The sequence below is a fragment of the Somniosus microcephalus genome, chromosome 16 (assembly GCF_052327205.1).
Source record: "Somniosus microcephalus isolate GS21.2 chromosome 16, FLI_Smic_1.0, whole genome shotgun sequence".
NCBI classification, from domain to species: Eukaryota; Metazoa; Chordata; class Chondrichthyes; order Squaliformes; family Somniosidae; genus Somniosus; species Somniosus microcephalus.
In genome coordinates, this window is record NC_141002.1 from 26,275,487 (window position 1) to 26,299,474 (window position 23,988).

At 44.0% G+C, this 23,988-nt stretch overlaps 1 protein-coding gene and 1 long non-coding RNA gene across 3 annotated transcripts in view; one reads left to right on the top strand and one right to left on the bottom strand.

Moving 5' to 3' along the window:
* The window catches only part of LOC147106028 (uncharacterized), a 29,202-nt gene extending 11,996 nt beyond the window's left edge, over positions 1-17,206 (top strand). The window contains exon 3 of the long non-coding RNA XR_015081316.1: positions 11,758-17,206. This is a non-coding gene — a long non-coding RNA (uncharacterized LOC147106028). The remainder of the gene's footprint in view (positions 1-11,757) is intronic.
* LOC147106027 (A disintegrin and metalloproteinase with thrombospondin motifs 20-like) overlaps positions 1-23,988 on the bottom strand; it is a 288,734-nt gene that overhangs the window by 172,316 nt on the left and 92,430 nt on the right. The gene's annotated exons all lie outside the window — the stretch shown is intronic.

Below are 23,988 nucleotides of genomic sequence, written 5' to 3' on the forward strand. Positions count from 1 at the left end.
AAAAAGTTGGATTTGGATTTTGAGTTCCGACGACAGGGCTACACCTGAAACGTTAACCTGTCTTTTTTTCTCCACAGATGCTGACTGACCTGCTGTGTATTGCCAGCATGTTCTGTTTTAAATCAACTTCCAAAATCTGCAGTTCCTTTTTCTTTTTATTTGTATATGGTTTCAGATAGTGTCACCTGGTGTCCTGTATAAAGTCCTGGTTGCCAAGCTACAGAAGGGATGTGCAAAAGAGTGTGCAGAAAGAAGCAACAAGAATGATTCCAAGTGTAAGGGAGATGGGCCTCAGAAAAGGTTGAACAAGCTCAATTTCTGCTGTCTAAAGGGGACCCCACTGAATCATGCAATCTTTCAGCACAGAAGGGGGCCATTCAGCTCAACGTGCCTGTGCCGGCTCTTTGAAAGAGCTGTCCAATGTAGTCCCACACCCCAGCTTTCTCCCCATAATCCGACAAATTAGTTCCCTTCAAATCCATGTCCAATTGCCTTTGAAAGTTCCTATGGAATCTGATTCCACCACCCTTTCAGGTAGTACGTTCCAGATCAGAACATCCCTGTGTGGAATAATTCCTCCTCATTTCCCCTCTAGTTTTGCCAATTATTTTAAATCTATGCCCTCTGGTTATCAACCCACTTGCCAGAGGAAAACAGTGTCTCCCTACTTGCTCTATCAAAGTCCCTCATAATTCCGAACACCTTTATTAGGTCTCCCCTTAACCTTCTCTGTTCTAGGGAGAAGAATCCCAGCTTCTCCAATCTCTCTACATAACTGAAGTCCCTCATCCTTGGTATCATTCTGGTAAACCTCCTCTATACCATCTCCAAGGCCTTGACATCCTTCTGAAAGTGTATTGCCCAGAATTGTACACAATACTCCAGCTGAGGCCTAACCATGACTTTAGCACAGCATGACTTCCTTGTTTTTGTATTCAATGTCCCTATTTACGAAACTAAGAATCCCATAAACTTTCTTAACTGCCTTATCAACTTGCCCTGCCTCCTTCAAGGATTTGTGAAGTACGTATCTGCATTAATTTGCATCTGCCACTTGTCTGTCCATTTCACCAGACTGTCTGTGTCCTCCTGAAGTCTGCTGCTATCCTGCTCACTATTTACTGTGTTGCCAAGTTTTGTATCATCTGCAAACTTCAAAATTGTACTCCCTATACCCATGTCCAGGTCATTTATATATAACAAGAAAAGCAATGGGGGAGCCCACTGTATACTTCACCCCAGTCAGAATCCATTCACCACTACTTTCTGCCTCCTATCCCTTAGCCAATTACACACTCAAGTTGAAGTATATAAACAATTAATGGCAGCACCATCAACACAAGAAATGCAGTCGTTCAAGAAGGTCCACTAACACCTTCTCAGGGCAACTAGGGATGGGCAATGAACATAAGAACATAAGAAGTAGGAGCAGAGTAGGCCATACGGCCCCTCGGACCTGCTCCGCCATTCAATAGGATCATGGCTGATCCGAACCTAGACTCACGTCCACTTCCCTGCCCACTCCCCGTAACCCCTAATTCCCTTATCAGTTAGAAAACTGTCTATCTCCGTTTTAAATTTATTTAATGTCGCAGCTTCCACAGCTCTCTGAGGTAGCAAATTTCATAGATTTACTACCCTCTGAGCGAAGAAGTTTCTCCTCATCTCAGTTTTGAAAGGGCAGCCCCTTATTCTAAGATTATGCCCCCTAGTTCTAGTCTCACCCATCAGTGGAAACATCCTCCCCGCATCCACCCGATCAAGCCCCCTCACAATCCTATATGTTTCGATAAGATCGCCTCTCATTCTTCTGAATTCCAATGAGTAGAGGCCCAACCTACTCAACCTTTCTTCATAAGTCAACCCCCTCATCTCCGGAATCAACCGAGTGAACCTTCTCTGAACTGCCTCAAGAGCAAGTATATCTTTTCTTAAATATGGAAACCAAAACTGTACGCAGTATTCCAGGTGTGGCCTCACCAGTACCCTGTATAACTGAAGCAAGACTTCCCTGCTTTTATACTCCATCCCCCTTGCAATAAAAGCCAAGATTCCATTGGCCTTCCTGATCACCTGCTGTACCTGCATACTAACCTCCTGTGTTTCATGCACCAGGACCCCCAGATCCCTTTGTACTGTAGCACTTTGCAGTTTCTTTCCATTTAGATAATAACTTGCTCTTTGATTTTTTCTGCCAAAGTGCATAACCTCACACTTTCCAACATTATATTCCATCTGCCAAATTTCTGCTCACTCACTTAGCCTGTCTGTCCTTTTGCAGGTTTTTTATGTCCTCCTCACTCACTGCTTTCCCTCCCATCTTTGTATCATCGGCAAACTTGGATATGTTACACTTGGTCCCCTCCTCCAAATCGTTAATATAGATTGTAAAGAGTTGGGGTCCCAGCACTGACCCCTGCGGAACACCACTAGTTACTGATTGCCAACCCGTGAATGAACCATTTATCCCCACTCTCTGTTTTCTGTTAGATAGCCAATCTTCCACCCATGCCAGTATATTACCCCCAATCCCGTGATTTTTTATCTTGTGCAGTAATCTTTTGTGTGACACCTTGTCAAATGCCTTTTGGAAGTCCAAATACACCACATCCACTGGTTCCCCTTTATCCACCCTGTTTGCTACGTCCTCAAAGAATTCGAGCAAATTTGTCAAACATGACTTCCCCTTCATAAAACCATGCTGACTCTGTCCGATTAAATTATGCTTATCCAAATGTCCTGTTACTGCTTCCTTAATAATGGACTCCAACATTTTACCAACCACAGATGTTAGGCTAACTGGTCTATAGTTTCCAGCCTTTTGTCTACCTCCCTTTTTTAAATAAGGGCGTTACATTAGATGTTTTCCAATCTGCTGGGACCTTTCCTGAATCCAGGGAGTTTTGGAAAATTACCACCAATGCATCCGCAATCCCTACCGTTACTTCTTTCAAGACCCTAGGATGTAAGCCATCCGGTCCAGGGGATTTATCCACCTTAAGTCCCATTATCTTACCGAGTACCATCTCCTTAGTGATTTTAATTGTGTTTAGCTCCTCCCCCCCCCCTATAGCCCCCTGTTTGTCCAGTGTTGGGATATTTTTAGTGTCCTCTACTGTAAAGACTGATACAAAATATTTGTTCAGCGTATTTGCCATCTCCATGTTCCCCACTACTAATTTCCCGGTCTCCTCCTCTAAGGGACCAACATTCACTTTAGCCACCATTTTTCTTTTTATATAACTGTAGAAACTCTTGCTATCTGTTTTTATATTTTTTGCTAGTTTACTTTCATAATCTATCTTCCCTTTGTTAATTAATCTTTTAGTTATTCTTTGCTGGCTTTTAAATGCTTCCCAATCTTCTATCCTCCCACTAGATTTGGCTACTTTATATGCCCTTGTTTTCAGTCGGATACTGTCCTTTATTACTTTACTTAGCCACGGATGGCTGTCTTTTCTTTTATGCCCCATTTTCCTCAGTGGAATATATTTTTCTTGAAAGTTGTGAAATATCTCCTTGAATGTACACCACTGCTCATGTACCGTCTTACACCTTAATCTATTTTCCCAGTCCACTTTAGTCAACTCTGCTCTCATACCTTCATAGTCTCCTTTATTTAAGCTTAGTACGCTGGTTTGAGATCCAACTCTCTCACCCTCCAACTGAATTTGGAATTCAACCATGTTACAGTCACTCATTCCAAGGGGATCCTTTACTAGGACATTTTTTATTAATCCTGTCTTATTACACAGGACCAGATCTAAGATTGCCTGCCCCCTAGTTGGTTCAGTAACATACTGCTCAAGGAACCCGTCCCTAATGCACTCTATGAACTCTTCCTCAAGGCTGCCCTGCCCAATTTGATTTGTCCAGTCAATATGAAAGTTAAAATCTCGCATGATTATAGCTGTTCCCTTATTACAAGCCCCAACTATTTCCTGATTTATACTCCGACCAATAGAGTTGCAACTGTTAGGAGGCTTATAGACTACGCCCACTAGTGATTTTTTCCCCTTATTATTCCTTATCTCCACCCAAACTGTTTCACTATCTTGATCCTTTGACCCAATATCATTTCTCACTATTGCAGTGATTCCATCCTTTAACATAGCCACCCCACCTCCCTTTCCTTCCTGTCTGTCCTTCCTAATAGTCAAATACCCCTGGATGTTTAGTTCCCAGTCATGGTCACCTCGCAGCCATGTTTCTGTAATGGCCACCAGATCATACCCATGTGTAGTTATTTGTACCGCCAACTCGTCTATTTTGTTATGAATGCTGCGTGCATTCAGATAAAGAACTTTTAAATATGTTTTGTGACAATTTATTCCTGCTTTTACCCCCTTTACTACTTTACCTTTATCTTTATATATTCTGTCCCTTCCTGACACGATCTGGTTTTTAATTTCCCCACTGCTACTTTGCTCTATTGCCTTCCCCGCTGACATTTTTATTTTTCGCTCACTTGAAACCTCCCCCCCACTAATTAGTTTAAAGCCCTCTCTACAGCCCTAGTTATTCGATTCACCAGGATTCTAGTCCCAGCACTGGCCAAGTGAAGTCCGTCCCAACGGAACAACTCTCTCCTGTCCCAGTACTGGTGCCAGCGTCCCAAGAAGCAAAACCCATTTCTCCAGCTTTGCCAGTATTGTCCACATCCCAAGAACAAATAGAAAAGACTTGTATTTATATAACGTCTTTCACGACCTCAGGACATCCCAAAGCGCTTTACAGCCAATGAAGTACTTTTGAAGTGTAGTCACTGTTTGTAACGTAGGAAATGGCAAAAAAGTTAAATCCAGAGTACATTAAAATAAGGATTAGAATCCATGGGGGAAAAATTCAGTATCGCCCTGCTTGGGGCACGATTATCGGCCGGGCGCAAAGATTAGCGGCTGGCGCTAATTATCGCCTCCGACTGCAAACTTGGCTTTTATCGCCCCTGGAGGTGATTGGAGCGCTAAATCAGGCTGTTCACACTTGTCTTAAGGCGCAAAGGCCGAGGAGCGAGGTGCTACCTCAGAGCACTGGCGGAGCTCATGTGATGTCAGTCAGCAATGGAACACAGACACAATGGCGCCGGCCAGTTCTTAAAGGGGAGGGTCGATCTTGCTCTCCATCCACATCCTGCTCATTGCAGCCTTGAATCTCGGCCTGGAGAGACCTGTACATCAAATCTGCTGGAAAGAACAATGGAGAGACCCAGGGAAAGAGCTCAGAGTGCAGCCCCCACAGTCTCTTCTAAATCAATACAAGGAAGGGAAAATCAAAATGAACATGTAAAGTGCTGCTCAGTACTCAAAACTCCTTCACACAGCGTTGAATCTCTCCTGAAGTCTCTCTCTCTCTCTCAGAATGCATGGTGCAAAAATGTCACCAACAAAAAAAGGCAGGAAGTGGTCACCTTTAAATAGCGCTCCCCCAGTCCCTTCCTGACTGCAAAACGCTCCCCTCAACCTGTCGCTGCTAGCAGCAGGTGGTAAGGCAGGGGGCGCCACTCAATATCCGGTCCGGGGCGCTACCGGGGCATTGCACACTCGACTGACGTCACGATCTGCCGGCGCAGGAGATCGTGGTGGTAGTGTTTAGCACCGCCGCAAAATGTCTAGTTAATTTCGTGAGAGGCGCAAACATCGGCGCACCCGGGCGCTAGTTGCTTTGCGTCTCATTAGCGCCCTCTTAAGGCACTAACGGGAGGCACAAACCAACTGCATTTTTCCCCCATAAGTCTAAACTAGTAGAAAGCAAATTTAAATTACATCTATAGAAGGAACTAATTTAATTACTGGGTGATAAATGTCCAGAATAATCTGCCAGCGTAGTAGAAATACAGGCTTTATGGCATTTAAAATGTAGTTGGATGTGAAACTGAAAGAGTTATGTCTACTAGATGAACCAGCTTGGGTAGGTCGAGTGGCCTGTTCTCATCCTTGACTATTCTTTTGTTCTTAAAATCTATGGTGGCCTGTTGGCCAATGCTTTAGTATATTAATACTGAGCCAAATGGAATAGTACGATGGAGGGTTCTTGCTGCAGTTTCCATATAGAAAATATCAGATCTCAGCTGGGCAATTTGGGAATGGGAAATGATGTGATGAGGAGAAGTGAATTGCTTCCCGAGAAGGTAGGGGGAAAACAAGAACAATTTACCTTTATGTAACGCCCCTGACATACCTGGGCTGGGATTGTCCAAATTATTTGCACACATGACCCATAAGAGGAGAGAGTAGGAGGGAGATTTTCATCAGTCTGGTGTGATGTGCAACTCAGACCCCAGAATTCATAGAATCACAGATCATAAAATGATACAGCTCAGAAGGAGGCCATTCAGCCTGCCGTGCCTGTGTCGGCTCTTTGAACAAGCTATCCAGTTAGTCCCACTGCCCTGCTCTTTCCCCATGGCCCTGCAATTTTTTCCAATTCAATTATTTATCTAATTCCCTTTTGAAATTTATTATTGAACCTGTATCCACCACCTTTTCAGGCAGTGCATTCCAGATCACAACACCTTGCTGCATAAAACAAATTCTCCTGTCAGCTGTGGCTCAGTGGGTAGCGCTCTCGCCTCTGAGTCAGAAGGTTGTGAATTCAAGTCCCACTCCAGGGATTGGAGCACATAAATCTAGGCTGACACTCCAGTGCAGTGCTGAGGGAGTGCTGCACTGTTGGAGGTGCCGTCTTTCGGATGAGACGTTAAACCGAAGACCCGTCTGCTCTCTCAGGTGGACGTAAAAGATCCCATGGCATGATTTCGAAGAAGAGCAGGGGAGTTCTCCCCGGTGTCCTGGCCAATATTTATCCCTCAACTAACATAACAAAAACAGATTATCTGGTCTTTATCACATTGCTGTTTGTGGGAGCTTGCTGTGCGCAAATTGGCTGCTGCGTTTCCCACATTACAACAGAGACTCCACTTCAAAAGTACTTAATTGGCTGTAAAGCGCTTTGGGACGTCTGGTGGTCATGAAAGGCACTATATAAATGCAAGTCTTTCTTTCATCTCAGCTCTGGTTCATTTACCTTAAATCTGTGTCCTCTGGTTACCTTAAGCCACTGGAAACAGTTTCTCCTTATTTACTCTATCAAAACCCCTCATGATTTTGAACACCTCTATTAAATTTCCCCTTAATCTTCTCTGCTCTAAGGAGAACAACTCCAGTATCTCTAGTCTCTCCACATAACTGAAGACCCTCATCCCTGGTACCATCCTAGTAAAGATCCTCTGCACCCTCTCCACAGCCTTGATATCCTTCCTCAAGTGTGGTGCCCAGAATTGAACACAATACTACAGCTGGGGCCTAACCAGAGATTTGTAAAGATTTAGCATAACTTCCTTGCTTTTGTACTCTATGCCTGTTTATAAAGCCAAGGATCCCAGATGCTTTTTTAACAGCCTTATGAACTTGTCCTGTCACCTTCAAAGATTTGTGCATGTACACGCCCAGGTATTTCTGTTACTGAAACCCCTCTAAAATTGTACCATTTAGTTTACATTGCCTTTTCCAATATTTCCTACCAAAATGCTTCACTTCACACTTCTCTGCGCCAAATTACATCTGCCATGTGTCTGCCCATTTCACCAGTCTGTGTACGTCCCCCTGAAGACCGTTACTATCCTCCTCATTTTTTATTACATTTCCAAGTTTTGTGTCATCTGTAAACTTTGAAATTATACCCTATATAACCAAGTCTGGGTCATTAATATATATCAAAGAGAGCAGTGGTCCTGATACTGACACCTGGGGAACACCACTTCCCTCCAGTCTGAAAAACAATTGTTCACTACTACTCTCTGCTTTCTGTCCCTTTAATCCCATGGTCTTCAATTTTGCTAACAAGTCTATTATATGGTACTTTATCAAATCCCTTTTGAAAGTCCATATGCACAACATCAACCACACTACCTTTACCAACCCTCTCCATTACTTCATCAAATAACTCAGTCAAGTTAGTCAAATACGATTTGCCTTTAACAAACCCGTGTTGACTTTAATTTATTAACCCATATTTTTCCAAGTGACAATTCATTTTGTCTCGGATTAGCGTCTCTAAAAGTTTCCCCACTACAGATGTTAGGTTGATTGACCTGTCGTTGCCGGGTTTATCCCTATCCCCTTTTTTGAACAGGGGTGTAATATTTGCAATCCTCCAGTCCTCTGGCACCACCCCCATATCTAAGGAGGGTTGGAAGATTGTGGCCAGAGCCTCCGCTATCTCCATCCTTACTTCCCTCAGCAACCTCGGATGCATCCTATCCGGACTGGGTGACTTTTCTACTTTGAGCACTGCCAACCTTTTACGTACTCCCTCTTTAGCTATTTTTTATCCTATCCAATTTATCTACTACCTCCTCCTTTACTGTGTCATTGGCAGCATCCTCTTGTTTTGTGAGGACAGCACGGTGGCATAGTGGTTAGCACTGTTGCCTCACAGCGCCAGGGACCCGGGTTCGAATCCGGCTTCGGGTGACTGTCTGTGTGGAGTTTGCACATTCTCCCCGTGTTTGTGTGGGTTTCCTCCGGGTGCTCCGGTTTCCTCCCACTGTCCAAAGATGTGCGGGTTAGGTTGATTGGCTATGATAAATTGACCCTTAGTGTTAGGGGGATTAAATACGTGGGGTTACGGGGATAGGGTGGGATATGTGTTGGTACAGGGGTTACGGGGATCGGGTGGGATATGTGTCGGTGCAGGCTCGATGGGCCGAAATGGCCTCTATCTGCACTGTGGGGTTTCTGTGATTCTGTGAGGACAGATGCAAAGTCCTCATTTAGTACCTCAGCCATGCCCTCTGCCTCCACAGGAAGATCTCCTTTTTGGTCCCTAAGCAGCCCCACCCTTCCTTTGACTACCTGTTCGCTATTTATATGTATATAAAAAGACTTTTGGGTTCCCATTTATGTTACCTGCTAATCTATTCTAATACACTCTCTTTGCCCCTTTTATTTCCTTTTTGAAATTGAAAGAACAGTATCCATTTCACCACCCAGTTAACTCAAAATTGTTTTTGTTATACAGGAACTCCTGCAAAATTCTATTAACCCAAGGCCAAGGGGGTACACTCAGTAGAAAGGCTGATAAGACAAATGTTTCTGCAGTATCGACGTTGGCCACTGGAGGAGCTCTAACTTTATTTTTACTCTGCTCAATTGGGGTTTCCGTTGCAAGAAATCCAGGAGGGGAATTTTCCAATTGGCCATCTTTTCGGGACACCCGTTTATTTATTTATTTATTTTTTAAAAAAGTTAACGCCTGCTTTAAAATAACATTGGTACTACAGGAAACTTTCTGGTATCCGGCACGGACGGGACCGACGTGGTGCCGGTTCATCAACAATTCCGGATATCTGAACGCTATAGTAAAAGATACGGAGCTCAGAGCTCCGTATAAAGCAACAAACCCTGTTGCTCAGCTTCAGAACAATCGGCACAAGTTGCAAGCATCTCTAGCTTAGCAACAGCTTCAGCTACACCCTTGCACAGCAACAAATGGAGTAAAAAAAAAAGTAACTAAAAGTAAAAAAAGTTATCTGAATCGACTCCTGAATTTTGCCGGTGGATAGAGCATTCCGGTTATTTAGGGGCCGGTTAATCGAAAGTTTCCTGTAATTTGGAGCGAGTGCTTGCACCAAAGGAGCACTCCTCAGAAGACCTACACGCTCTGTACAAACTGCTTGAATCTTCTGATACCCTTGACCCAAAAAAAACACTATCTCATCCAAAGATCTTTCCTTTTGTAGTTCAATATATTTAGATTTTACTGCAAAGATAAACCTGAGAGAAATCCTTAAACAATCAGACTGAGTGTAGTTTAAAAAGAAACTGCTCAGTTGAAAATCTGCAGCAAATTAATTAAAAATAGAATATACATTTTTTTTAAAATATGGATAACACTAAAACTCTTCATTGCCAGACATGGTCCAATCTCTGTCATGAAGTGCAATGATTTATAGTGGATTACAGAATTTCTGGGTTTGCTTTTAACACTTTTATCTGTTGCCAAGACAGTCCTGCTGAGTTATATCACACATCACCACTTGCCTTTTGTAGCAGAGGGGTGCTTTCAGCAATAAAGTTTATGGACTGCAGTACATTGATTTCTCACATGTTTTTTGATTTAATTTTTGAATGTTCCTGGAACTCATCTGAGCGATCTTTACTGAACTTAGTGACTAGTTTTATTACTTATTTAATATTTTTCAGAACCTCTCCACACACTTGAACAAACATTGCTGTGCTTTAACTTTTCCCACTGCACTTCCCACTATTTACTTTATGGATTCTATAATATGAGACAACAAATGGGGTCATGGTCTAGGAATTTTTTAACCAATTTGTAAAGGTCAAGTACTCCTTAAGGTTAAAGATATCTATGAATTGCCAGCTTGGTAGAGGCATGAATGTCTGCAGACTTTCATACCTGCACTCAGCTCAACAGGCGCAAATCAATGCTTTTAGGAGAAATGGACATCGAAGATGCTCAAAGTGCACCGAGAGGCAGTCAGCATTCCAGGAGGAAAGGCAGATTTTTGGTCCTGACACACTCTGCCAAAACTTCTGATGAAGGGTCTTGACTCAACATTTCAGCCTTTCTTATCTCTTACTGGTTTCACTTCAGACTCTCCCCAATTTGTCTCTCCCCAATTTGTAGTTTTCTTTTTATCGCTGTACTCTCAGCGGATACTACTCTGTACCAGGGTGAGTCTAAGGGGGTGAAATTGTTAGCCCATTTTACACCCTGCCCAATTTTCTCTTCCGTTAAAGTCACTGGGCTAAAAATTGAGTAGCGCGGCCCGGAAAAATGAGCACCCCCGCACTGGAACTTGAGTGGTTGCGCCCCAAGAGGGACGCGGGGTGCTACTGGAAGCGCCCCGCATCCCTCTTGGGGCACTGAGAGTGAATATCGCGGCACATCGCGCCGCAGTATTGCAGGCCTTCATCCCCTTCTTAAAAGGGAGGGGCCTTGTGCAGTGCAACCCGGGCCCAGTTGGGTCCCCGGGGATCGGGAGTGCCGGCAAAGAGCCCGGCACGCAAGAGAAGTGCCGGGCTCTTGGAGCGCAGCTAGCACTCCGCGAGGGGGGGGGGGGGGCGCCATTCAGGAGGCTGGGACGGGAGCGCAGGCAGGTGCTGGCAGGTGGCCAGCAACAAAAATGGCCGCCCCGCACCTCGCCTTTAAATTGCGCCTCCCCAGCCGCAGGTAGGCCCCCCTGACCCCCGCCGGACATAGCGCCCGGCGGTAAGTCAGGGGGCATTACCAAAGATCGCGGCCAGGGGGGCGAGCAGGGCGCTGATGTCATCGCCGCCGCTAACCTCCCACTGAATTTTGCGGGAGGCGCCGCACCTGGGCGCTAGTTGCTTTGCGCTCCATTAGCGCCCTCTTAGGGCAAAGCAACCATATTTTCCCCCACTGAACAATAACGTTGGTCAGGGTGTAAAACGCGCTGCCAATTCACTACCACCTAAGCATTTAAGATTTAAAGTGTGCCATCAATGCACTTTTGTATTCATATTCAAGGACATAGTGGCTTCAAAATTATCAATTTGCTAAGTCTTCTGGTAGGAAATGTCTAGTTCACCCATCTCCACTGATGTGAGGCAGAACATAAAGATTCAGTGGGTAATGCACAACTGAAACATCAACATACAGTAGTAAGGAATGAAACAGTCTATAACCATAGATTTCAACTTTAGTTAAGAGCTCTGTTTTTTTAAAATATTTTTATATCCCATTTTAAAACTATCTTCCTTCCCTCTTTAGGTTCCATTCCATACTCTGCACTAGCTGAGGGTCATGGCTAAACAACCTGCTCTATGACTCTGTCACTGTCACTCGGATTGACCATTCGGAGGTACATAACAGCTGTCCCAAGCATTACTTACTAGTGGACAAAATTAAGAGTTCACAGTAGGGGTTCACAGATACAAAGCTGCAGTCTATCATTGAGGGGTTATGCATTTTGGGACAGCAGTGCAATGTGCAATTCCAAGTATAGGCTCTTTAAACATGTACAATCATCTCTGGCCTCAGAGACACGTTTAAAGTAAATGCAGAAAAATAGTCTGAGTAAATTTGTACCTGATCTTCGATGATCAGAATTTCTATCTCTGAACTGACTCCAAAGGAGGAAGAAAGATCACTTAAAATGGGTGAAAAAGAAGATTCCAGAAGCAATCCTCGGCCTGTGCGATTAGGAAATCTCAGTTAGGGCAGCGATTGGAATGCTACAATTTCATTCAGTGTCCCTCGGTTTGGAAAATCAAAATAAACTATCGAACTCAGTCCTGATTTCTGTAGAACAATCCCTGCTGGAAGAGAATGTGTGTGGCCGTGCGTATACACACTGGTTGAGGGCTGGATTGGGTTTGACTTGAATATGGTCCAGGGTTGAATAATTGGTTGCACCCACTGCCTCAACTCACACATGAATAATAGCCTCAGAGGATGGCCTCAGCTGGTAGAATCATAGCCAAATAAGGGAGTCAATGCTTTCAGGAGGGGAGAAAATTCGGCAGAGAAAATGAGAGAGAAACAAAATGGCATTCCATTACATGACTGGAAACACTTGTGTACAGCTCCTTCGTGCAGTCAGCAGCCGAAACCTGGTTCCACCTTCACACATGAACCACTTGGCTGCAGACCGCATGTAGAAACATGCTCCACTTGAATTGACTCATTCCAAACATTTTCCCTTAACTTATCCTTCTGCACAGCACATTGTTACATCCCCTCTAGTTTTCATCTGTCTCAAGTGGCATGACAAATGAATTACTTCTGCTTCCAAAGTTTAAAAATGATCCTGCACACTATTTCAATATCTATAGGACAACCAAATCGGGGACCTCAAGGCCTGGGGCACATCTGGGAGAAGAATGAGAAAAATGAATGTTATTTCCTGAGGTGCTTTCACGAATTAAAAGTTTAAATCATTTTGGATGCACCATTTTGGTTGCATAGACTGGGGTAGCAGCTGTAATCATTTCAAGATTAACCAGAAATTTGTACAGCAATGAGTGAAATCAGACACTGCCTCCCTGTTGATCCATATTAATTAGCCACCATACAATTGTGGATTATCGGAATCTTTGCAAAAGACAGATTTCCAGAGCTTGAACTGGGAAATCCTGCCAATTTGAATTGGTATCGCTAAGTTTTAAGGTGGTTTACTGAGAGTAACAATACTTCAAATTCCACTATAATGGCTGGCCTAAGTCTATTGATAAACCGATTTATTAAGACCACTACTGCTTAAGCAACAATGCATGTTCATATTTACCGTTTTACCAATTCATGACTGAAGGATGGGACTGATTCCTGAGATCACTCGTCCTTTTGCTGATCCTTAATTTTGCAAATATTTACGGCTGTATCCAGGAAAAATCGATATGCCCAGTCATCGTTAAGATTTATGATCCCCATACAAATCTGTGGGATTTACTCTCAAGTGTGTGCGATCCTCAAGAATGTAAGCTTATTTACAGCAATAGAAATAAAAGATCCAATCATGAAACACCTGCGATAACGACCCTTCAACACATCTCAAGCAGCTGATGAACCATTGAATAGACAGAAAGGTTGAAAAGTTCATCCATCCAGCTGTAGCGAATGCAAATTAGCCCATTTTACAGGCCTGGCACTGGACACTGCAACATCAGGCAACACTCGGTGAGGAAGGGCAGCCAGCATGAATGCATAGGAGGCAATTATCGTCGCAAGAAGCGACGGATAAAGGCGGCTCCTTTTCTCTGTGACTCAGAGGAGTTGGTGGCAGGTCTTAGAGCACAAAGGGACTGCCTCCGCAAGATCCTGCAAATCCATTGGCAGGATAGGCGCACCAACGTCAGTGTTCTTGCTCAGGCCAACATCCCCAGCATCGAAGCTTTGACCACGCTCGATCAGCTCCGATGGACAGGTCACATTGTCCGCATGCCTGATACGAGACTCCCAAAACAAGCGCTCTACTTGGAGCTCTGGCACGGCAAGAGAGCCCCAGGTGGGCAGAGGAAACGACTCAAGGACACCCTCAAAGCCTCCTTGAAAAAGTGTAACATCCCCACCGACACCTGGGAATCCCTGGCCCAAGACCGCTCAAAGTGGAGGAGAAGCATCCGGGAAGGAGCCGAACACCTCGAGTCTCTTCGCCGGGAGCAAGCGGAAGCCAAGCGCAGGCAGCGCAAGGAGCGCACGTCAACCCAAGCACCCCACCCACCCGTCCCTTCAAACACCGTCTGCCCCACCTGTGACAGAGACTGTAGGTCCTACATTGGACTCATCAGTCACCTGAGAACTCATTTTTAATGTGGAAGCAAGTCATCCTCGGTTCCGAGGGACTGCCTAAGAAGAGAAGAAGGCATGACTATAACTATTAATGTAAAGCAGTAACACTGGACACATCTGGGCATGAGAAAGAGTAAGAATTGCTAAAGATACGTGCAAAAACTGCTCACAGAGAAATATTAGCAAGGATGTAGCAAGTATGTAACAGTAGTGAAAATAGTAGGGTAATGCATTTGATGTTACATATGCTACAATGGGAAAGAAAATGTATTGCAGGAAGGAATGTCTATGGCTCAAATGATCTTGTCTTGATCCACATTGCTCCTACAGCTGAAGGCTAAATGAACACCTAACTGCAGGTGGCAGCTTTCAGCAAGAAACAGCTCACTCCTTATAAATTAGTTAACGAGTTAGCACCACTCCTTACGAACCAAGTTGTTTTCGGAGGGAGAAGCTAGGAGGCGTGCGGCCTTTGGAGGTTGGTGGCGAGCAGAGAACTTGGTTTGTAACATATTCTGATTTGTACCATGTTATTCAGATGTGTCTACTTGTATTTATATAGCACCTTTAAAAAAAATCCCAAAGCCCTTCACAGAGGCGTGAGGAAAGTGAACACTGAGCAAAGGAAGAGAGATTAGGAGGGGTTACCAAAAACTTGGTCAAGGAATTGGCTTTTAAGAAGGGTGTTAAAGGAGGTAAAGGAGATAAAGAGGAGGAAGGGTAGAATGTGGAAACACCATGGTACCAACAACAACAATTTGAATTTATATAGCACCTTTAACGGAGTAAAATGTCCCAAGGCGCTTCACAGGAGTATTATAAGACAAAAAATTTGACACCAAGCCATATAAGGAGAAATTAGGGCAGCTTGGTAAAAGAGGTAGGTTTTAAGGAGCATCTTAAAGGAGGAAAGAGAGGTAGCGAGGCGGAGAGTTTAGGTAGGGAATTCCAGAGCTTAGGGCCTAGTCAACAGAAGGCACAGCCACCAATGGTTGAGCGATTATAATCAGGGATGCTCAAGAGGGCAGAATTAGAGTGCAGATATCTCGGGGGGGTTGTGGGGCTGGAGGAGATTACAGGGATAGGAAGGTGCAAGGCCATGGAGGGATTTGAAAACAAGGATGAGAATTTTGAAATTGAGGTGTTGCTTAAGCGGGAGCCAATGTAGGCCAGCGAGCACAGGGTTAAGGGTGAATGGGACTTGGTGCGAGTTAGGACACGGGCAGCCTTATCTAAAGACAAGGCTTCAGTTGCACAGGTTCTGGGCACAGTGGGGAGCATTTCTCAGTGAATGCTTCCACTACTGCTTCAGAGAGTTTGAGATTCAACTCCAATAAGCAGTCATGACAAGCTTATATGTTCTTGGATAATGGTTAAAGGCAATCATTAGACAGAATTCAAACATTTCACACATGCCTGTTCAAGCAGAGAGTGGGAACTAGTTAGCTGAAGGCATGGCCCCCAATGGTAGAGCAAAAGGAACGAGGGGCTTCACAAGAGGCTGGAGTGAGAAGCGTTTGGGGGCGGAGGGGTTGTACACCTGGAGGAAGTTACAGAGATAAGGAGGGGCAAGGCATTGGAGTGATTTAAAGGCAAGGACAAACATTTTAAATTCAAGCCATTGGGAGGCAGGAAGCAAAAGCACCCACCTACCATTGGTTTTCCTTCAATTAGGGGGGAAACATAGCAGACACACGTATCATGAGCCAACATGCAGATGACATCAAAGGGGAAAGTCAACTACAGCACACACGTGAAACACACACCACATTAATGATATTAGTTCATTTCCACTGTTTTTTGCGCTTTGTTATTATTTTGTTGTGTAGAAAAGATGACGTCAGTTGTCCAAAAGTAAAGCTACCAGTTCTATACAAAAAATAAACAGCTGAAGTAACTTAGTTCACTGGTTGTAAATATGTCCAATAGAAAGAGGTCAAGAAAGAACTGCAATGAAACGTTCACGCACCCGTCTCCCTGCCTCAGGGGGCTGGACTGCTGCTGTTGGCGGCTAAACACTATTGTCCTCTTGCTCTTCTACGGCTTGTAACTGCTTAGTCAATGGTTAGGCCTGTATATATAGTAATATTGCACAGCGTGCAGCATTTCATAACAATTTTGCAAACCTTTTAAAGCTTTGGCTCAACATCTCAAATGTCAATTCAACAATGGCTGACCAATGTACCTTGTTGCATCTGCTGTGCACATGGTATGGGGAATGTACATCAAGCATGGCTGAATTATATGGCTAATGTCTTGGAAGCACCAGGCTTCCATCTTTCCCTTTACTTCAAAGAACTGTGTAATGTTTAATTGTCTTGAGGATGAAGGCATCATGCACACCCTCGAGATGTGCACTGGCATGTATCATTTTCTGGTAGGGCCACATAACACTTGCACACAGATAGGGCATTGATAGCGGGCACACAAATGGTACAGTCAATGATGGCTTGTACCATGGGGAAAGAGCCAATTTGGAAAAAAGCTTTCTGCTGTTTCAGCTACTGCTGGGTACAGATGAAGTGAATGCAGGAGGATTCATGGCTAAACAGGGCTTCAGCTACCTCCTTAATAAACTGCACAGTAAAGCAGTTGACTCCTGTGATGCCTTTGTTTCTGCCTAGAATGATCCCATGACATATAAGCTGAGGGCAGTGCCACTGGCACAGTTTTATAGATGGTTAACTGTTTCTGCATGACTCTGTAGACTGGGCTTGAATTCCCTTGAGTTCAGAAGGTTGAGGGATAATCTAATCGAGGTATTTAACATGATTAAGAGGTTCGAGTAGATACAGAGAAACTATTTCTTCTGGTGTCAGCTGTGGCTCAGTTGGTAGCACCTTCGCCTCTGAGTCAGAAGGTTGTGGGTTCAAGTCCCACTCCAGAGACTTGAGTACAAAAATCTAGGCTGACACTCCAGTGCAGTGCTGAGGTGCAGGCCTAGAAATTGAGTGGGCTTAGCGCCCAATTAGTGGCGCTAGAGGGCCTTGCGCCGGACTTATAGCCGTTTTGCAAATTGACTTGGGCCTTACCATCGGCGTTAGCCGGTAGCGCTGCGCCGGCACCGATGACGTCATCGGTGTGCGCAGCGTCCCGGTTGCCGTGGTAACCCGGCCCCAAGCCCAAATTCAGTTGCGCCCGCCTCGCCCGTGGCAGGCGCAACTAACGAATGTGAAAAGTGTTCTTACACGCCTTTGCGCCGGCGCATAAAGGTGGAGCGGCGGCCGGCCGCGTTCCCGGCGGCCGCCTGCCCGCACCTCCCTTCCCGGACTCCTGCATCACCCCCCCCGCGGCCCTGATGTGTGTGTGCTGCGAGCCCGGCACTTCCCCGAGGTGCCGGGCTCAGATGTCGGGGGAATCCGCCGGACAGTTGTCGGCTGCAGGCAGCTCCTCCTTAACAGAAGGAGGAGGCCTGCAGTTCCCCAGCCTGCCGCACCGCATCGGGTGCCGCAGCGGGGGATTAGCGCCGGGAAACCCAATTCAACGCCCGTTTTCAGGCGCTAAAACCCTCCTTTAGCGCCCGCCGCCCTCTGGGGCCGGCGCAACCGAATTTTCGTCGGGCGCTGCCGCATTAACGCTGGCGCAAAATTTCTGGCGCTACAGCCCTGGCGAGCCCACAACCCAATTTCTAGGCCGCAGTCTTTCCGATGAGACATTAAACCAAGGCCCCGTCTGCTCTCTCAGGTGGACGTAAAAGATCCCATGGCACTATTTCAAAGAAGAGCAGGGGAGTTCTCCCCGGTGTCCTGACCAAAATTTATTGCCCAATCAACACCACTAACAAAAAACAAATTATCATTATTACATTACTGTTTGTGGGAGCTTGCTGTGTGCAAATTAGCTGCTGCGCTCCCTGCATTACAACAGTGACAACACTTCAAAAGTACTTCATTGGCTGTAAAACGCTTTGGGACCTCCTGAGGTCATGAAAGGCGCTATATAAATGTAAGTCTTTCTTCTGGTGGGGCAATCCAGATCAAGGGAGTATAATCAAAATTAGAGCTAGGTCATTTAGGAGTGAAATCAGGAAGCACTTTTTCACACAAAGGGTAGTGGAAATCTAGACCTTGCTCCCCCAAAAGGCTGTGGATGCTGGGTCAATTGAAAATGTCAAGACTGAGTTTGATAGATTTTTGTTAGGTAAGGATATCAAGGCAAATCGATCAAAGACGGGTAAGTAGTGCTGATGTAAAGATCAGTCATGATCTGATTGACTCAAGAGGCAGAATGGCCTACTCCTGATCCACTGTTTCTATGACACACTGAGATTTACTTCATTGAACTTTCTAATAGGTGTAACCTGGAGTAAAATACTTATATTTTTGACTATGTGTCAGCCTTGGCTCAGTGATAGCACTCTCATCTCCAAGTCCGGTTATGGGTTCAAATCCCACTCCAGGACTTGAGTACATAATCTTGGTGGCCACTCCAGTGCAGTGCTGAGGGAGTGCTGCACTGTTGGATGTGCTGTGTTTCAGATGAGATGTAAAAGCTCCCATGGCACTATTTGAAAAAGAGTAGGGAAGCTAGTGACCAATATTTATCCTTCAACCAACATCATAAAAAAAAGTTTAATTGGTCATTATCTCATTGCTGTTTGTGGGACCTTGCTGTACGTAAATTGGCTGCCACATTTCCCTACATTACCACAGTGACTACACATTAAAAAAGTACTTAATTGGCACAAAGGTTTTTCTTTCTTTCTGTGCCATCATAATCCCCGCCTCATGTATATCATGATTAGTCTTTAACAAGGTCTTAACAAACACAAATTGGCTTCTTACAGAACTTTTCATGAATGTTCATTGATCAATTTTGCAAAGGAATAATGATAATCCAACGTGGTTGAACATATGTAATTAGTTTGTAAGAGCTCTGTTTTGGTAGTGCACCATTCTTTACTCACATCTTTTTTTGCTTACACTAATTAACAGAGGGAATTCATGAGATAAACTACATTATTGCTCTTCAAGCCTACTTAAAACACCTTCCCTTTTATTGATTGCCCCCCCCCCCCACTGCCCCCATTCTCTATTTTTAATGGGAGCATTTTGGGCAACCATTCTCTTTTTTACATTTTTGTCCCCTCTCTTTTTCACTCACTTGGCCCGGACACCTGCAGCCGAGTAGTTGGATACACAGCCTGTTTCTGGGCTACTACCAACATTCCTGTAATGGGAAAGGGACCAAGGACCACCTAGACATAACGTCCTCCTCTGATGTTCCCTCCCGCTGCTGGGAAACGCTGCAGCCTGTCCTTGGCATAGCATAGATCGGGAACGAGATGAGCAGGACTCAAGCCTGCATCTGTCCTTTCTCCATGGCTCCCCAATGAACTTCAGTTTCCCCAATACTGATCCCATTTATACAGCTGCCGACTGCCTGAAGCTGAATAAATTATGACTATACTGTTACGATTTGAAACCTCTCCCCCAATACCTTCTACTTGTGCTCAATGCCAAAGTCAGCTACCCTTGGTGAGCTCACACTCTCTTTGATCAGAAATATGACCATATGCACAAAGTAGCTCAGGTGTAGAGTGCCCAAGGCTGAACAATAAAGTCCTTTTACTTTGTCACGTACACTGGATATGCTAAGAATTAACCCCGTAACTCCTGGAAATGGTTGGAAAGTAACATATTGTCAGACTGCATATCACAGGCAACAAACTACTAAATTGCATTTATTAAGAAATAGTATTAATCAAGGATAACTTGGCAGACTGAGCGCAGTGCAAGAATACTTGATTGATCAATAGAACTTTAAAACTAGTTTAAAACAACCATATTACCAAAGCCACAGTAATTCTCAAAAATGTTGGCAGTGAAGAAAAGATTTTAAGTGGGAAAGACAACCCATGGAGCCTTTTTGCTCTCCTCAACAACTATATAAGTACCGCGAGCAAGGAACCAGAAAACCAGGGCTGCCAACCTGAGTTATACAGCCTCTTTCTCTTACTTTTATATATTGCCCTTAGCATAGAAAATGTCCCAAAGCACTTTACAGAGGGAAGAAAAGGAACAGATGCTCAGCCATTTAAGGAGAGTTAGGAAAGTTGAGGAAAAATTTGGTAGAAACCTTCTTAAAATCCACCCCTTCTAAGAACGGAGACGGAGGTAGAGGGGGAAAGGTTTAGGGAGGGAGTTTCAGAGAGAAGGACTGAATTGATGGGGCGAAGGGAGCATACAATGCAAGGAAGACCAGAGTTGTTTATCTGATATAAAGGAAGATAAAAAGGCATCCTTCACAATTAAACAAAGCAGTCAATCAAGGATAGGACTCAAAGGCAAAAGCAACAGGACAACCTCTCGGTATAGACCAGTCAATCAAATAATTAGGAAAAAACAGGAGTTGGCTCAAATAACGTCCTGATCGGCGGTAACGCCCAACGTCAGCCATAACCAGGAGTTGCTAATTGTGATGCAATGTGCACCCTGCTGACTTTTGAAAAACAAGGCTTATCTTGATGGTTCATCCATCAAGAATAACAATATGCGTTTACTTTGCAGCAGCACACTGATACAGATCAACATTCCAGTGGCCCGAGGTGTCTGGAATAAGTAATAAAAACCGGAGGCGGGATTGCTTGCTGACAATGCGGTAAACAAAAAGGTAGACCGAGCCTCTATGCACTTCAGTGTCAAACTACTCGACCTTAATTTTGCATTCCAAGCTACGGAGACAACTGGGCAGAAATTACAAGAGTTGATCGGAGATAGGGCTGTAACATTCTTGTGTTGTTCCAGTATCCAGTAAAGCTCCGCAGCCACAGAGAAATAGCTATCCCTACAGAAATGATGGGAACCCATTTCAATAATCCCATGGCATTGCCTTAGTTAAAATTATATATAACAACGTGCATTTATATATTGCCTTTAATGTGGTAAAACGTCACAAGGCGCTTCACAGGAGCGTAATCAGACAAGTATTGACTCCGAGCCACATAGAGACATTCGGACAGGTGACCAAAAGCTTGGTGAAAGAGGAAGGTTTTAAGGGGCATCTTAAAGGAGGAGAGGTAGAGAGGAGACGACGTTTAGGGAGGGAATTCCAGAACTTGGGGCCTAGGCAGCTGAAGGTACGGCCGCCAATGGTGGGGCAACGGAAATCGGGGATGTGCACAAGGCCAGAATTGGAGGATCGCAGAGATCTCAGAGGTTTATGAAATGATAAAGTATAGAGGCTCTTATAATTTGAGAGCAGACAGATCTCTGATGTGTCACACATGCTATAGTCTCTTATGGGTTGCAAGATTTCTTTCACCACAGAAAAATTAACGTTCCTCATTATGCAGTCTCTAAAAGGGTGATAGCAATTCAATTCAGTACTTATTTCTTCATACTATGTAGACATAAATGGTATGCTCACTCAATAAAGCTATCACTTCTATAATACTGTTACAATGCACAGTTTTGATTTCAGAAACAGATCCATAAACTCAATATTTTCATTCTGCTAGAAATATGTACCATTTCGAAATTGAACAGCAATGCACAGTCAGCAGTGTAATCCAAATGTTATTTAATTCAAGACACTACTGTATTTTTTAAGTAAAATTTCAAAGGTAATCCCCAAGTTCAAACAAATTTAACTCAATTCTGATAACTGATTAATCATTTATTATGATCCAGTAGAAGGTTGGAACCCCTGCTTTCATACGTACTGCAAACTACTCTCTTCTCGTCAAATAAATTATTTCCATTGGATGAGGTCATAAGGTCAACAGAAGTGCAAGGGAATGGCTGAGATTTAACATCTGGCATCATCAGTAAGACGTGGCACTAATAGCAGGAGAGTAGCAGGTTTGGCAATCAAATAAAATGATTCACTTTTAAAAATTACCACTAAATGCATGATTTTAAAATGCCAGTTAACTTGGCAACTGACTGACATTTTTCAGTTATCTCACAATTATTTTTTTTTAAATATGTGGCTGCATGCACCTAAACTACGTTATCAGTCTGAGGGAGAACCAGATCATACTGGGAAATGAATTTACTTTGACACTCTTTATGAACTGTTTGCCTCTCATCTTTTCGACTCCCTATGGCACACAGTCTTTCTTGGCTGGGAGGCAATGGTTTCCCAGGCTTCTGCCAATGCAACTGTTGAGCTATCTGCTAGAATCAGGCCCAAATACTGTTCTTCAGATTTTCTCAGTTAAAAATGTTTATCTTCCATCTGTACTCTCTTGACTGCACTGTCGGAGGTGCCTTCTTTCAGATGAGATATTACATTGACCTCTCAGGTGGATGTAAAAGATCCTATGGCACTATTTGAAGAGGAGCAAGGCAGTTCTCCCTAATGTCTGATTATCTGGTTATCACATTGCTGTTTGTGGGACCTTGCTGTGCGCAAATTAGCTGCTGTGTTTCCTACATTACAACAGTGACTACATTTCAAAAGTACTTAATTGGCTGTAAAGTGCTTTGGGACATCCAGATATCATGAAAGGCACCATATAAATGCAACTCAGCCTTTTCTTTCTATGGTCAAGATCAAGAGCTTTCCATGTGAATTCTCCTCATAGCTTAGTGAGTGAATGCACTGCATGATATGGAACTGAGTCACACAGACTAGGTCAGAAAGAACATTTCAGCAACTCTTAACAACTACAACTTGCCTTCATATAGCGGCTTTCATGTAGAATAATGTGCAAGACGCTTCACAGAGGCATAATCAAACAAAAATGGGCGCCGAGCCAAAGGAGGCGCTATTAGGAGGGGTGAATAAAAGCTTGGTCATAGCAGTGGATTTTAGGGAGAATTGTAAAGGAGGTGAGGGAGGTGGAGAGGTTTAGGGAGGGATTTCCAAAGCATAGAGCCTAACTGGCTAAAGGCAGGACCGCCAATAGTGGGGCAAAGGGAGGGAATAGGAAATTCCTAATCTGGATGAGGAAAATGATAGATATTTTGAGCTATAAGCTCAAGGGACATCACTCCACGTTCATTTGAAACAACGTTATGGGTTGGTGGAGTAGCAATCCTGCTCCTCCTGGCCCACAAGGATTCTATCTACAAGAGGTATTTTCTCAATCCGGACAAGTAAATTGTTGTGACCTGATTGAAGACTGACATTTTGAGCATAGATGACCAAGATATGTGTTTTCCATTAAATGCAGTTTACACACACTCTCCTCATTCTAAAGACGATGTAACTTGACAACCATATCAACGTTAGTGCAGTGTTGTGGCATTCCTGTACAGACACATTACTGGAGTCTTGGATATGACCAGCTAGATACTGTACGACAATTCCAGATGGCCAAGGATCTCACATTTTATTAGGATTTTTTTTGCTTCTATAAAGAATAATTTGGTAACTTGCAAGAAATTCAATTACTTCTGATATTCATCTGAATTTTTAGAACATTTTAGAAATACTTTACAAAGTAAGCTCACTCTTTGTATCTGAAAACGTATGTCGGCATATTAATACGTGTGCTAATTCATGATGTTGAAGTATTCTAAAGGAAAAACCTCTCCTCAAACTGTTTACATGGATTTTAAACTCCTAAACTAAAAAACTTCAACAAGAACTTTGAAACAAAAAGATAAGTAAAGTAGTGGTACTGGCTTGAGGTGGATTGTTTGAAATGTTAGAACCCAACAGACTGTGGGGTCGATTTTAACCCCCCCCCCCCGCCCAGTGGGAGGTGCGTGTATGGGGTTAAAATCATCCGGGTCCACCAAGGCCAAACCGCTCCCGCCCAGC